The 14,222-nt window shown below is 55.1% G+C and overlaps 1 protein-coding gene across 9 annotated transcripts in view; it reads left to right on the top strand.

Annotated features, from left to right (window-relative positions):
* ADCY7 (adenylate cyclase 7) overlaps positions 1–14,222 on the top strand; it is a 60,845-nt gene that overhangs the window by 16,579 nt on the left and 30,044 nt on the right. For 3 of the 9 annotated variants that reach the window (XM_070451330.1, XM_070451329.1, XM_070451322.1), the window contains exon 1: positions 2,230–2,336. The exons of 5 other annotated variants lie outside the window; for them this stretch is intronic. The gene's annotated coding sequence lies outside the window, so the exon portion shown is untranslated. Of the gene's footprint in view, positions 1–2,229; positions 2,337–2,722; positions 2,797–14,222 lie in introns of those variants that run through there. One more of the 9 variants, XM_070451326.1, reaches the window with a different exon arrangement.

Below are 14,222 nucleotides of genomic sequence, written 5' to 3'. Positions count from 1 at the left end.
CTAACACACAGATCGGTCAATTCCCCCTGTCCCGTTTGTGTTCAAACCCCTTTTCCTGGCTTTTGCCCACCGCCCCCGCCATCCTTGCCCCCATCTCTAGTTCTGTCTGCTAAACCCTGGGCCTGCCCCTGACCCGGGCAGCAGCCGCAGCCGCCTCTGCTTAGAGTGCTTCCCCCCTTTAACCCCCTTCTTGCCTCTCACCCCTTCCTGCTTCAGGGGTCCTTGGGGTCAGGAGAAGACGGGGGCACCAGGAGCACCTCCCCTTGCTCCCTGCTTCTCTTTGCACCTCTATCCACCCACCCCCTGGACCATGAAGGAAGTTACCCCCCAGGCGTGATGGACGGAAAAGGAACAAACTAAGGCCTTTGTTGCAGGTCCCCTGGTCCTCAGACGGGATCCTGGCCCCCAGGCCCACCTCCTCTAGCTTTCTGCTGCGCTGGGCTGGGGGGGTGATGGTGGGGGTGCCCATGACCCAGGGGGAGCTTGTACCACTTGTGGGTGGGGAGCAGCGTAGCGGGCCTACCTTTCAGGCATCAGGAGGCCCCCAGAGGAGTTGCCAGCAGTGGTGCCACCCCTATCTTCGGGACCCAGAGGACCGGGTGAAGACCTCTGTCTTCAGGATCCGGGCCTCCTTGCCCTTGGAAGTGGCTTAGCTCACCACCTCAGGTGCAGCCAACTTGGGTCCGGGGCTCCTGGCATCACTGTTTGGCCTAATGGGGAGAGGGTCAGGACCCTGGGGTGCAGCCCCTCCCTAAACGGGGGGGAAACAGGCCCAGATGCTGGTGTACTTCCCCGGGCCGAGCTGTGCTGGAGGCACGTTTCCCCTGGCCACGCTCAGCGGTGGCTGTGGGTTTGGGCTGGCCAGTCCCTCTTCCTGCCTCGGGCTCCCCATCTCTGCAGTAGTCGGTTTGACTCTGCCTCCCACCCACCTCCCTGCCGTGCGGGCCAGGGACCCCCAGGTCTGCCCATCCCTGCTCCCCGAGCCCTACTCCTCAGCGTCTCCTTGGAGCCCCCATCTGGCTCTGGGAGGAGGAGCCCTTTGAAGTTGGCTGGAGGCATTACTTTAATGGGATCCTGGCCTAATGGGGAGCTGTCTTGTTTTGAAACACCCAGACTCCCTGGAGCCACTGCTCAGGTTCCCTGGGGAAGGGGTGCCTTGGCGCCTCCCATGCAGGCCTGGGACAGGGGCTGGCATCCTGGGATCTCTTTGCCAGTCTGCTTTCTGGCAGGGGAGTGAGAGAAGAGAGGAGCTGCCTTTTGGGGGCTGGCCTGATGTAACAGCACTCCCTGGGTGTCAGCCTCTGGGTCAGGCCCCTGGGCCTAAGGTACCATCACACGTCCATCCTGCACATGAGGAAATCGAGGCCCAGAGAGGTTAATTAACGTGCCTCAGGTCACCCAGCCCCTCTGATGTAGAGCTGGGGTTCTCGCTCGTTTGGTCTCAGAGCTTGTGCCTCTCGACCACCAGGCTTTCCTGGGTTCACAAGTGCCTGGCCTGAAGCTGGGCCCTCGTCCACCCTGGCATTTCCTTGTCTCGTGGGGCTTGTGTGACCGACGTCTAGTCTCTCCCCTCCCCGCAGCGTGGGCTCACAAGGGGCCCTGCACCCATCTTGTTGGTTGGAGCTCCAGCACCTCCCGTGGTACCTGCTGTGGGCAGGAGCCCAGCGAGCACCTGTTGGATGGCAGTGTGGGGGCCTTGGGCCGGGGTAGAAACCGCACCGCAAGGTCAGCCCCCTTCCTCGTGAGAAGTTTCTGGATAGTGTAAGGAGTTTGTATAGCCATTAGGTCATTTCACTGCCAGAACAGGCCGGGGAGCCAGGGAATGTGTTTGTTCCTGTTGCTCAACTGAGAGTTGGGAGACCTGAGAGGCAGGTGACCTGCCGAAGCTCATGCAGATGAGACTAGTGACACCTGGATTGGGGCCCAGGCTCCGTGGTTCAGGGCCAGCTGTTTTTGACTCAGTTCGTGAGTTTGGGGTCTGAGTGTCTCCTGTGCGCCAGGCAGTGTTGGGTCCAGACCCAACGGCAGTGTGTGGCCAGATATTGGCCTTGGGAGAGGCAGTGACAGGCCAGGATTTCTGTGCTGTGGTGGGAAGCACAGGTCCTGAGTCCAGACTGGGCAGCATTCCTGGAGGAGGTGGCCGCTAAGCTTGGCTCTGCAGGGCGGGCAGGAGTTTGCCAGGCAGAGGGAGCTGGCGGGGTGGAGAGGTAGGCAGCGCTCTTAGGCTGCCTGAGCCTGGAGACAGAAGGGTGGGGCTTGTTTGGGGAACTGAAATAAGTCAAATCTCACAGCCACAGAGGGCCTCAGGACGCGCTGGAGGAGTGTGTTGGCCAGGGGTGAGTAGGATGGAGCTCATTGTCCGCGGGGTGGCAGACAGGTGTGAGGCACCCTTGGGGAAGATCCCAGGGGAGGCTTGGGTTTGGGGGGGTGGGCGCATGTGGCTGCCGTGGACCTGGGCTCCATCGCGGCGACTGCCTGTGCCCAGGAGAGCCTGGCTCTGGAAGACCAGTCTGTGGAGGGAAGGGGTGGGCTAAGAACGGGGGTGCTTGGGCTCAGGAGACAGCCGTGGGGAGGGGCTCCTGAGCCCCTGTGTTGGCGGCTCCGGAAGCCAGACTGTGGTTTCAGGGGGTGCGGGGGAGTTCGGCTGGGGCTGCTTCCCTTGCAGAAGGGCTCTTCCGGGCTCTGGGCTGGGCCTTCACCAGGCAGCCCTCCCCCTTCTCCTGCCCCCCATGTGCCCCGTTGACCTCGCACCGTTCTCAGGAAGCCTCGAGGAAGTGGGGTCTCGGCACCTTGGAGGCAGGCTGGGCTCTCTGGCGGGGGTCTCTGGGCAGTGAGTTCGGGATCTGGTCTAGTCAACAGTGCCTCTCTGGCTCTGAGGTTGCTGGGGAGACTGAGCCCTGCAGGGCCTGCTGAGTTCTGTGTGGTGGTGCCTTTCCATCTGCCTGTCCCGCTCACCTCTCTGTGGCTAACTTCTCTAGTCACCTGAGCGAGGAGGGACCTCAGAGGCCCTGGGGGCCTTTTCGTGCCCTGGGAGGAATCAGGCCCAGAGAGGACTTAGAGGCAGAGCTCTTCAGGTCTCTGTGCCCTGCACAGCTTTGCTTGCGGCAGGTGGGGAGACTGAGGCAGGTGGGGAGACTGAGGCAGGGGGCACTTGGAAGCAATGCACGGGAGAGGCAGGAAGTAGGGCAGGAGGGTCTCTCCTGCTTGTTGAGTGTTCTCTTCCACTTTCTCTTCCCCGGGGTGGATTGTTTCCCCAGCTGAAGACTGCCTGAGCGCAGGGTCTCCTCCAGTCTTCCCTGCACCCTACCCTGGAGGTCAAACTCAGGGCTGGTCCCCGTGTGCCCGTCCAGCCCAGCCCAGGGTCAGGTGGCGGTGGGGGAGTTGGGCCCCAGCCTCAGGGAGCTCCCAGGCTGTCAGGAAAGGGGCGGATAGTGACCTCTGTTCATGATGCTTCTTGGGGGAAGGTCCCTGAGTTGAGATGCTGGAGTCAGCATTTCCCAAAGAGGATTCATTAGAGATTTAATGAGAAAAGAGCCTCATGAACCAAGAAGACTGGCAAGTGTTTCGCTGTGTTTATTAATTTAGCAGCTTTGCTTTCTTACAGGGCTTCTCAGAATCTTTAATTCGCTAATGTGTACAGTGTATCCTTGAAAGTGAAAGTGGTGGTTGCTCAGTCATGTCAGATTCTTTGCGACCCCATGGACTGTAGCCCACCAGGCTCCTCTGTTCATGGGGTTCTCCAGGCAAGCACACTGGAGTGGGTAGCCATTCCCTTCTCCAGGGGATCTTCCTGATCCAGGGATTGAAACTGGGTCTCCCTCATTGCAGGCAGATTTCTGGGCTTCCCTGGTGGCTCAGTTGGCAAAGAGTCTGCCTGCAGTGTGGGAGACCCAGGTTTGATCCCTGGGTTGGGAAGATCCCCTGGAGAAGGGCATGGCAACCCACTCCAGTATTCCTGCCTGGGAAATCCCGTGGACAGAGGGGCCTGGTGGGCTACAGTCCATAGGGTCGCAAGAGTCAGACATGGCCGAGCGACTGAGTCTTGGGTATCTTTGGAGAAAGAGGAAGAGAATGGCAAGGCCAGCGCTGCCTGTGACCAGAGCCAGGGGTGTGTGTGGCCCCGCACGTGCGGCTCTGTGTGCATGGCTCTGGGTGTGTGCCTTTTCACGGCCTTGCGGGTGGACACATCAGGAGGTGCAGACCTGGGGTTCGAAAGGAGCCTGGGCCTTGGAGTGGGCAGCTCTGAGTTCGCATCCCAGCTAGGAGGCTTTGGACAAGTAGCTTGAGATCCCAGAGTTGGTTCCCCTGGCTGAAAGTAGAGTGAGAGCACCCCTAGCCCGCCCTGGGGGTCAGGATGCAAGGTGGTCGCCTGTCTGCAGCAGATGCTCAGAGGCTGACGGGTCAGGGACGCCCGTGGGCTGGTTTCCTGCCCTCTCTGTCTCCCCGGCGAGTGCGGGGTGTGCAAAGTGTGTCTTGAGGGAGGGGTATTGTGTTTTATCTACTTTTTGCAGCCCTGGAGGCCTTGGGGGTGAGGACCTGGTGCTGCCTGGAGGCTCTCTGGCTCGGGCCCACCTTCCTTGACCCAGTGGACAGGTGCTCTCTCGAGCCCAGCAAGGCACCGCCTAGAGAGTCCGCCTCTGTGAGGATGACCCTGCTCGTGCCCCAGAAAGCAGCCCTGAGGGGCTGGCGCTGCTCTGTCCACTCCAGAGGCCAGGACACTTCTAGAGCGGGCTCTCTGACCTCTTCAGTGCTGTGGCCTGTGACTGCATCCCGGCCACCTCTAGCCCTCGAGGCCCTTTCTGCCACCTTAATAGAACTTTCCTCTTGGGCATGCTGTGCCAGGTACAGCCCCCACACTGCCTGCATCACCTCCACTGAATCCCCTCAAAGCGCTGGGCGTTCAGAACATTATTTCCCCATTTTTTTTTTTTTTCAAATGAAACTGCAGCTCAAAAAGGATAGGTAACTTTTTCAGCGTCATGCAACTTGGACGTGATGAACCTGGGGTTCCTTTTTCTGTTTTTCTTATTTTGTTTGTGTGTGTGTATACTCAGTTGCTCAGTTGTATCCACTTCTTTGAAACTTCATGAAAGGTACCAGCCAGGCTCCTCTGTCCATGGGATTTCCCAGGCAAGAATACTGATGGGGGTTGCCATTTCCTATTCCTGGGGATCTTCCTGACCCAAGGATTGAACCTGCATCTCTGCATCTCCTGCATTGGCAGATGGATTCTTTACCACTGAGCCACCTGGGAAGCTCTTTGATTTATACACTCTAATAATGTATGGAAAATCACGTGGACAGAGGAGCCTTGTGGGCAACACCCCAGGGGGTCACAAAGAGTCAACTAACACATACATTTATGTTTGGGGTATTCACATACGTATTTATACATCTGTGTGCACACACATATACACCCACTCTGACAAACAGGCCAGGAACTCATCTATGTTAATATACTTAGAGTGTCACTTCAGTTATCAATCGCTTTATAGTGCCCTTTGAGTTTCTCCTTCCTTTTTTATTCTATGTGTTTATGAAAAACCCCTTTATTGAGGTCTGAGTGACATACAGAAAGCTGTGCATTTCAATTGTGTGCTACTTGATAAGTTTGGAGATACATATACACCCATGAAACCATCACCACAATCTTTGTTGTACGCCTGTCCCTCACAGCCCAAAGTTTCCTCCCCTCTTTTAATTTATCATTATTATTTTTACGCTAAGAACACACAAAATCTACCATGTTGAAAATTAAGTATTCAATGCAGTATTGTTAATGATAGGTGCTATGTATATGATAGATCTTGTTTTTTTCTATTTGAAAACTTTAAAAAATTACACAAGCTATGTTATACCCATAGAAATAGAAACTGAAAAAAGAAAACGAAACTGAAAATAACAAAATTTGTTCAGTCTGTTAAAGCAGAAATTTTGGTGTTTCTGTGTCCTGGTTTGGTTCTAATCCATTCCAGGCGTGATCTTCCCCATGTGGAATTTTCACAGGATACCCTGCCATAGTAGGGTTCAAGCTGCTGTATCTTTTTGACAGCTGCATAGTATTCTACTATAAGATTGTATTGTGATTTCTCTTCTCCAGACTGATACACACATTGCTTTCAGTCTTTCATAGTTACAAATAATGCTGCAATGAATAATCTTGTGTATAAGTCAAATTTCACACATGTGAAAGTGTTTGTAGGATAAATTACTTGAAGTAGATTTGCCAGGTCAGAAGGTGTGTGTGTACATTAGTGACTCAGTGAGGTATGACTAAAACGCCCACCCCAGAGGTTGTGCTAAATCTAATGCCTGCTGGGGTGACTGTCTGTTTCCCCCCAGTCTGGCCAGATTTGTGTAATGCTTTGATCTTTGCCAAGTGGATATATAAACATGGTTTTCCATAGTATTTTTAATTTTCATTTCTCTTGTTATGGGTGAAGTCAGTTTTTTTCCCCAAATGTTTAGGAGATTTGGATTGTCTTTCTGTGAACTTTCTGTTTATACTCTCCTCTCATTTTTCTATTAGGTTATTGTTCTTTTTGATTTGTAGGAACTCTTTACATATGAGGGAGATTAGCTCCTTGTGATAAAAATTGCAAATGTCTCCATAATCTCTTGCTCATCTTTTGATTTTGCTTTTGATAGCTTTTACTATGTAGAAAGATTTTTTTAATTGTAATGAATTTATCAGTCTTTTCATTGTGGCTTTTAGGTTTCATGTCAGGTTAGAAAGGACTTAGTCACTGCAGCCTTCTTTGAGAATTCTTTCATGGTTTCTTGCTCTTTGAAAATCATCCTAGTATAACTTATGACTCAAACTTTCCCTCCTCTGGGTTTTGCTAACTTTTTAAGCAGGCAACTAGCAGTGCAGGAGTTAAGACTTAAACCTAAATCTTTCTTGTCATCTCCAGGACAATGGCGACTCTGGGTTAAATCCACCATTACCAGTAGACCCACTGGGTGGGTCATGGGAAGCTCACTGTTGTGACTTCTTGGGCAGGACTAGCACCACATGAGGTCTCTGAAGGCCAGCTAGACTTCCCCTTTCTGTTCTTCCTTATCAAGGGGAAAGGGAACAGGAATGAAACATGGACGTGAAAGTGTTTTAGTCTAAAGGGGGAGCCTAGTGAAGGTAGGGCTTAAAGGAATGAATCACTAATGGTGGAATTTCAGGCAAGAGTGCGGGGGAATATATAGCTGTTCTTTCCGATATGAGACCCTAGTTGAGTAGTCAGTTAATCAACACTGTTGCCTGAACACCCACTGTGTGCAGAGTCCTTTGCATACAGCTGGGGGAAGGCGGCACTGAAGTCTCTGCCTTCTGAAACTTGGGCCTGGAGCCGAGTTTGCTCTCGGCCCCTGGCCTGCGTGCTGGCACATAGAAGGTGTTGGTGAACATCTGCTGAAGCCATGAGTGCATAAACCTCTGTCCAAATGAGTGAATGAATGGATGAACCCTTTCCGGGCAGTCCCTAACCTTCATTAGAATTGGAGCAGGAGATGGCAGACCAGATTTATTATCCCTGGCGGCTGGAGCATTGGGGGTGTTTGTGTTTTAGAGATTGACTAGGTCATGCCTAATTCCAGAGGAGAAGTAGAAGGGCAGATTTCAGGAACAAAGAACAATTCCCTGCCCTACCCCTAGGATTAGCCCTCTGGGGCCAAGTGACAAACACTTCTTTTTGTTGGGCCTAGGAGGTCTGATTTAAGTACTTCCTTTGCAAGCCGGAGAGCCGTGGCCCAGATGGGGTGAGGGTGTGAGGGTCACAGAACATGTTGGCAGAGCCGGGGGGCTGGGACACAGGTGTCCGGACCCCAAGACTGAGTGGCCGCCTGTACTCCCTGGAGGCTGGGTTGGAGTCAGCTTGGGGGTCTTGGGGAGCAGGGCTGGCTGGGGACTTAGCTGTTGGGGGATTTTGGCTTCTGCTCGTGCCTGGTGGCACTGCGGGCGGTCACCAGGAGGTGGGGAGATCAGGTAGGGGGTTGTTAGGGACTCTGCCCGCTTTGCACCCGTCTCTCTTGTGGGGACCTTATGGCTGGGCTTTCTCAGCTCTAGGAACTGAGCTTCCTTCTGGGTACATGTGCTGTTTTGTCCTCACAAACTTGGCCTGTTGGCCACGAGGACCCGTGCCTCACTCTCCCCCGACCTTGGGTGTCTGCTTCCTGGTGAGAGCACTGAGGCCTGGAGCCTGAGAGCCTCTGCCACTCACATGGCCGGGGCAGCAGAGCTGGGACTTGATCCCAGGCCTCCTCCCTCCCAGGCACAGATCACCTGGGGAAGGTGTGACGCGGCAGGCGCTTCCTGTTCTGAGGGAGACCTTTTTGCCTGCTTTCCCCATCTCATGCCTTAAAGCCAACCCCCCCCCGCAGCCGCCCTGCCTGCTTTCTGCCGGATTCAGTTTGGCTCATCCATTTGTCCATCCCACAAGCACCTGCCAGGGCCCAGCTGCAGGACATGGACTTAATCCCACATCAGTTTGGTGAGGCAGTGCGGGGATGTTTGAGAGGTTTTTGGAAGAACTCCTGACACGGACAAGCGCCGGGAGAAAAGGGTAGGCAGAGGGAGGTTATTCTCCCGTGTGAGCAAAGGCTTGGACAGGGGTCCTGGGTGCCCCTTCGTGCTGGACCGGGCAGAGCAGCTAGTGGCTTCCCCTCACAGAGCTCTGGGTCTCCTGAGGGAGGTGACATTAACGTGATCAGAAAGCCCGCCAGTCACCCAGCGCTGGGCTGGGGCTCTGGGCTGGGGGCTCCTGCCTGCAGCAGTGTGGTCACGTAGGCGGAGCGTGGGCACAGGGACCGGTCCGAGAGGCCCAAGTGGGGCCTCTCCTCTCCTCAAGCCCGCCCGCCTGCCCCGCTTCACACCCCAAGGCCCCACTTCCCCTTTCTGGGGCCACCAGGCCCCACACAGCAGCAGGGCCTGCCAGGGCAGGGCCAGAGGAAGCCGGGCTGGGTTCCTGCCAGTGCTGCTTGGGTGAGGAAGTGGGTATCCTGTCTGTGTCTGTGAAAGCTGGGGTGGGCTAGCACTCCCCTAGGGGTGTGGTAGGCCTGGGAAGGGGCTGCCAGATCAGCTAGTTCCGCTGGGGAAGGGCTTCCTGAGCACCCAGAGGGCCAGGTCCTACAGTCATAATTCAAGGTCCTAGCGCCCTCTCTCCAGACTCCTCTAGCTGAGGACCATGGACCCCTGCCCATCAGTATTTGACAGGAAGACCTCAGTCCTGTCTTGGTTGCAGGGAAGGGAGAAGACAGTGTGTGAGGGTAGCTCAGAGGGCTTCCTGGAGGAGGAGGCCCTCCTGGATCTTGCTGACTATGAGGACGCTCCCTGGCATGGCTGCCTGATCTCGCCCCTGGAAGGCAGAGGGAGGTACTTTGATGGAGTCCACTTTGTCCCCCACCCTCTCTCTGGAGCCTTGAAAAGGGGGAGGCCTGGAAGGGGTTGGCATTTGGAGATGTTCTGGGCTCTGTGGACATCAGCACTGTGAGGGAGATGGGCAGGACCCTGGATGGCCTGTGTTCAAATCCGGCTCTCTTTTACTAGCTGTGTGACCTCAGGCAGGTAACTGAATCTCTCTGTGCCTGAGTTGCCACATCCATAAAAGAGACAGGAGTCTCACCTTCAGGGCAGGCATGCGGATTCAGAGAGCGCTGGGCACACAGCAAGCACCCAGTGGATTCTGTGAGGGTCTGTCCCGCTCAGCCACAGGACCTGGGGACGCAGGGGGCTCGGAGCCCGCCAGGGCCGCTTGGGGAGCGGCTGGGTTGCCCGGCTGTCAGTTTCTTCCTAGGCATTCCCCTGGGCTCCCTAACTCCTCTTGCCCCGGAGTCTCTAGTGGGTACTGGAGAAGATGCAGGGAGCATCCTGCCTCCCACAGCCTTGGGTCCCCGGCTGCTCCAGTCAGCCAGGGACCTGGTGGCTGAGGTATGAGACCAGGTAGGGATGGGGAGGGTTCCCCAGAGGAGGTCTCAGCCAGGACTGGTTGCATCTCAGGGGCCTACTCCCACCTCTGAACCAACTTCTCTTGACTTGGATCCTCAAGGGGCCATGAGAGCTTTCCGGAAACAGCACACTGGGGCAGGGGGCCTAGCACGGACCTTGGGACTCGGTTGTAAGTGCCGGAAGCTCAGTCTGGCTTCAGCCGTGGGGGGGCATTGATTGTCCCTTGTGAGTCAATCTCTTGGGGTTGCTTGAGCCTCTGACAGAGCTGGACCTATGGGCCCTGGGGCTATATTCAGGGCTCTGTCTCTCTCCAGTTCTCCACGTGAGCTTCTTTGTCACATCTGTCACTGTGTGGCTCCCTTGACTGCCAGCTCCAGGCTGCTGGCAGAGAGAGCATCAGCAGAAGTCCCAGCAAGGACTCTCACTGGTTTTGGTCCCATGTCCATCTCAGGTGGCGCTAGTGGTAAAGAACCCACCTGCCAATGCAGGAGACGTAAGAGATGCAGGTTTGATCCCTGGGTCGGGAAGATCCCTTGGAGGAATGCATGGCAACCCACTCCAGTATTCTTGCCTGGACAATCCAGGCACAGAGCAGCCTAGAGCAGTCCATGGGGTCGCACAGAGTTGGACACAACTGAAATGACTTAGCATGCATGCACACACCATCCTTAAACCAGTCGCTGGGGCTTGGGAGAGACTGTGCTGATGAGCCAGACCTGGGTCACATGGCCCCTGAACTGGGGGCTGGGGCACCTAGCAGAGGCGGGAAACACCCTCCCACTGGACCCTTGGGGGTCCCCCTCCTTTGTGAGAAGGGGTTGCTCCCCTGCCAGCGTTGCTGTGAGGTGGGCGTGACAGTGAGGGAAGGCTGGGACTCTAGCCCCTCCAGATAATGGGGTCTCGAGATCTCTGCTATAGGTGTCCGTGGAGTTCACACAGAACCCGGGGGGTGGGGGTGAGGGCAGGCCTGGCTTGACCTAAGGTCAGGCTTAACAGCCGGAGCAGTGCCTGGTGCTGGAGAAACTGCCCTGAGAGGGGATGAGCTTCCTGTCACAAGGCCTGCGAGCTGAGGTTGCAGAAATGCTTGTTAGAGATGTGGCAGGAGTTCATGCAGGGGTTCAGAGAGGCCCCCGAGTTTCCCAAGCTGGCACTGGCAGAAGGACTGGAAATTGGCCAGAAGGGCCTTGAAACCTACCCCGACAGAGAGGCCTCTGGGTCTCATTTTGGGGAGGAGCTGGCCTGTGGAGCCCCTGGAGGAGGGCATGGCAACCCACTCCAGTATTCATGCCTGGAGAATCCCTCAGACAGAGGAGCCTGGCGGGCTATAGTTCACGGGGTCACAAAGAGTCGGACATGACTTAAACGACTCAGCATGCGTGCATGGCCTGTGGAGATGCCCGTTGGTGCTGGCTTGTCTGCGGGAGGTGGTAGCACAGCCCTTCCCCGCAGTCTGGCCTTGCATGGCTCCCTTTGTTCCAGAAGCTGGACGGGGCCCCTGGGTGGGTCGCGTCCCCATGCCCATGATGCCCATTGTCCACCTTCTCACCCGCCTGCCGTTGCCCAGGAGGTGGCCTAATTAGATCCCCAAGAGGAGTGTTTACCAGGCCCGAGTTTCCGAGGACTCTTTCAGCTAACTCCTCCCTCTCCCTGCCTGGCTCAGCCAGGCTTTGTGTGCCTGGAAGGGCAGGTTGGTGTTGGGGGTGAAAGGCCCCGTGGTGTGTGTGTGTGTGAGCACATCCTGGCCACCCACAGCTCTGTTCTGGGGCTGCGCTGGGGGGATGGAGCGGCCGTGGGGAGTTGCCTTGGCCCCTTGGAGTTTGGGTTTCTTAGCCTGGCTGTCCTGGTGCCCTGGGGCTGGCACCCGGCCACAGAGACAGGCAGTGTTGGGAATAGTTTTGGCAACTGGTTCAGTCCCTGGGAGCTGCAGCTTCTGGAAGGAGCTCTGTAGGGAAGCCTCTCCCCGTTGACTGAAACCATGAGGCGGGGCCGAGGGTCCTGGTTTGGGAGCTGGCAGACCTGGACTTGAGTCCCAGCCCTTCTGCCAGCCAGCTCCAGCTGTGTGATTTTAGGCAAGCCGCTCGACCTCTCAGGGTTCGGTTTTGCATCTGTAACCCCCGGGCCTGACAGGTCATGAAGGTGAGGGGGGAGATGTGTGTGCAGGCTCCTGGTGTGACTGTTACAGCTGTTTCCCGTGCGCCCTGGAGCGGGGCCTTCTCAGGGCAGGGCCTCGTCTTGCTCTGTGACTGCTTCAGCACCGGGCTGGGTAGTACTCACACATGCCTCTGCTGGAGCAGAGACCAGTGAGTGTCGATTTAGAGGTGGCAAACTGCTGGGCTGTGCCACGCGAACGTTAGGGATTTCTTTTTTCCTGAACTAGAGTTGATTTACAGTGCTGTGCCAACCTCTGTTGTACAGCGGAGTGACAGTTATACACATAAAGACATTCTTTTTTAAAATATTCTTTTCTATTATGGTTTATCCCAGGAGATATAGTTTCCCTCTACTATACAGTAGGACCTGGTTGTTTATTCATTCTAAATATAATAGTTTGCATCTACTAACCCCAAACTCTGAGTCCCTCTGTCTCCCTCCCCCTGCCTCCTGGGAAACCACAAGTGTATTCTCCATGTCTCTGAGTCTGTTTTGTAGGTAGGTTCATTTGTGTCATATTTTAGATTTCACATGGAAGTGACATCATATGGTATTTGTCATTCTTTTTCACGGCCGAGTAGTATTCTGTTGTGTGTATGTACAGCATCTTCTTTATTCATCTGTTGATGCATATTTAGGTTGTTTGCCTGTTTTTGTTGTCCTGTTGTTTAGTCTCTTTTGGCTATTGATACCACACAAATTTTAAAAATTAGCTATCAACATTTGAAGACCGGTATTTCATGTAGAAATCAGATTTGTAGCTTGTCCAGGCACTTTGAACACTTTGGCAGCCCTGGCTCAACCCCCTCAGGGTTGCCTGGGTTAAAGAGGTGGCTGCCAAGGCTTGTGGACACCTGCCTGGGCCCAGGAGGAACAGACGGGCCTGGACCTCTGGCAAAGAGCCCCTTCTTCTGCCTCCAAGTATGTGGTTTTCTGTTTTGTACCTAGGGCTTGAGGAACAGGAGCTCCCAGATGGAATAATGCGTCAGGTGGCTCCTGATTCAAGGTGGCCCCAGGTTACTCAAGGCAGCTGGTGCTCGTTGGGGGTCTGCACTTGGGACGCTGAGATTCTGGGTGACCTGCTGTTCTGTCTTTGGAGTCTCTGGACCGACGTTCCTTTGCAGCTTCCACCAGCGGCCACTTGCACCCCTCGTGACTGCCCCGAGCCTTGCCGCGCCTTCCTGCCTCCCTGCCCTCTGCTGCCTGCCCTGCCCTGGTTGCTGTCCCTGAGGCCTGGAGGCTGTCAGGGGCCTGGACTCCCAGTTTACTCCCTTGACGCAAGATTCCTGTTGAGAGCGTGGCAGCCGCCCCAGGCCCCAATGGCTGAATCTAGGGATTGCACATTTTCGGGTACCTTTCTCTCCCTGGAGACTGGGAGCCCCAGTGGAGAGAAAGCCAGCCTGGCACACAGGAGATACAGTGGGCCTGGTGTGCCGTAGGCATGATTAGCAAGCCTTTTGGGAGTAAACTAGCGAGTAAATATATGAGTGGTGCTGGAGAAAGAGGGAGACCCTCTGGGCTGAGCATTGCAGGCCTGCGGTCTGCTCTCAACTTTGTCACTATGGGTCCACTATGTTCTGCTCTGAGGTTCAGTTTTCTTTTCTATGAAGTGGAACTTGCTAGCTTGTCAATGGGTCCTGTTAGAAAAATTCAGTCTTATGTGGAAACTTAACTTAATGCAAGGGGGATGCTCTGAGTGAAGCTGGTGTTCGGGTCTAAGACTCACTGAAAAGCTGCAGTAATCGAGTGAGTGAGGTCTTCACACAAGAACCGTTAGAGAAGAAGAAGTCCTGCAGACAGACTTCACATGTGTGGCCACCTGACTTGGGACAAAAGTGGCTCCACTGACACTTGTGAGGGAAGAATGTGGCTTCACTTAAGGCCAGTGGGGTAATCAGATGCCCTTTCAGAAAAAGGAGCTTGACCCCCACATCATACTGTACCCAAAAATTCCATGAGATGGATCAGAGCCCTACATGTAGTCAACCTGCTAGAGCAGTGCTTTCCAGGAGAAGCTTCTGGATGCTAGAGGGGCTGCATATCTGCACGGCCCTATGTGATAACCACGAGCTGTGTGTGGCTGTTGAGCACTTGAAATGTGACTGGCATGACTGAGGGACTAACTCTTTTTCTG

The sequence above is a fragment of the Odocoileus virginianus genome, chromosome 20, assembly GCF_023699985.2.
Source record: "Odocoileus virginianus isolate 20LAN1187 ecotype Illinois chromosome 20, Ovbor_1.2, whole genome shotgun sequence".
In the NCBI taxonomy this organism is placed as follows: Eukaryota; Metazoa; Chordata; class Mammalia; order Artiodactyla; family Cervidae; genus Odocoileus; species Odocoileus virginianus.
The sequence above is the reverse complement of the archived record's forward strand: the minus strand, read 5'-3'. Positions and strand labels throughout refer to the sequence as shown.